This window comes from Aphanomyces astaci (genome assembly GCF_000520075.1).
Source record: "Aphanomyces astaci strain APO3 unplaced genomic scaffold supercont1.148, whole genome shotgun sequence".
Classification (NCBI taxonomy): Eukaryota; Oomycota; class Saprolegniomycetes; order Saprolegniales; family Verrucalvaceae; genus Aphanomyces; species Aphanomyces astaci.
In genome coordinates this window covers 37234-38474 of record NW_009798411.1, presented here as the reverse complement: position 1 = coordinate 38474, position 1241 = coordinate 37234, and positions in this window count along the sequence as shown.

The window sequence follows — 1241 nt, the reverse complement described above, 5'->3', positions numbered from 1 at the left end:
ACAATTTGCTACTCTAAAAGTATACTAATCTTCAATGTAAAGAAAACTCAACATGTGCAATATCATCGTTGCAACCATGGCCGCGTTTCGCCACGTTCATACGCTACCAAGTGCGAGTTTCCCTCGTTCCGACTTACACTAACGTTACCTCACTTTGGTGTATCAAAATCTAATAGCGAAACATGCACATTAGCGCCAATCATTATTGTGTGTTCTACTCAAAATTTCCACGGGCTGTTCTTAAATCGCCCCGATCCGAATGTCTGCGAAATGACCTCACAGTCGATAATAAGCACCCCATTATGACGCTGTTTCGTGAGCTGAGTCACTGGACGAGCACTAACACCTGAGCGCATAGGCCTCGTATGAGAGTCTCTACGTATGCCCAGCACATACGCACACCGAATGTGTTCACACAGATATTTCAAGTACACCAACTGGACGCCCGCGCTACCACAGCCTGCGACTACACCTCGTCGTACTGCCCAGGCAGTTGTGGAAAACTGAGTTTGATGTCCAATTTCTGCCCAAAAATCGAAATTCTATCCAATCAAACAGTATCATCGCGGCTGTTTGTATGCGATTTTCACAATGGTTCACAATTGGCTAGTTTAACCGGAAAGCACAATACCTTCTCATATTACCAGAGTTCAACTTGATCAGTATTAGTAAGGTCGCCACAGTCTTGGTATGGCTTGAATGTGCTAACTCGTCCTGCAAAGGTGTCGACAAGGCAACCATGTTGGAGGTTTTACATCCTGCATATTTAGGACCTATTTTAGTATACTATTTATATTACGGGTATACAAACTACAAGTATGTACTATAATTAAAGTTGCATACAAAAAATAGATTAAAAAGTAAGATAATATGAAATGCTGCCTAAAATATGGAACAGAGTAGTACAGTATACACTAGCCAAATCACATTGAAATGTGAGTTTACTGTTAATAACCAATCACATTGATCGTAGTCACATGTGTCCAGAAATTCTCATAACGCATTGCCTGCCGAAGTGGATCTCGTTGTGTAACATACTATATATTCAATTCAGCAAACAGCATGTGCGATTCAGCAATTATTATGTGGCTCTCAGCAATTCCTATGTGGTCCTCAGCAATTCCTATGTGGTCCTCAGCAATTCCTATGTGGTCCTCAGCAATTCTTATGTGGCAATATTTTATCCTCCCCGGTGACGCTATATAGGCATATATAGCTGTTTAAAACAACTTTACGTGGGC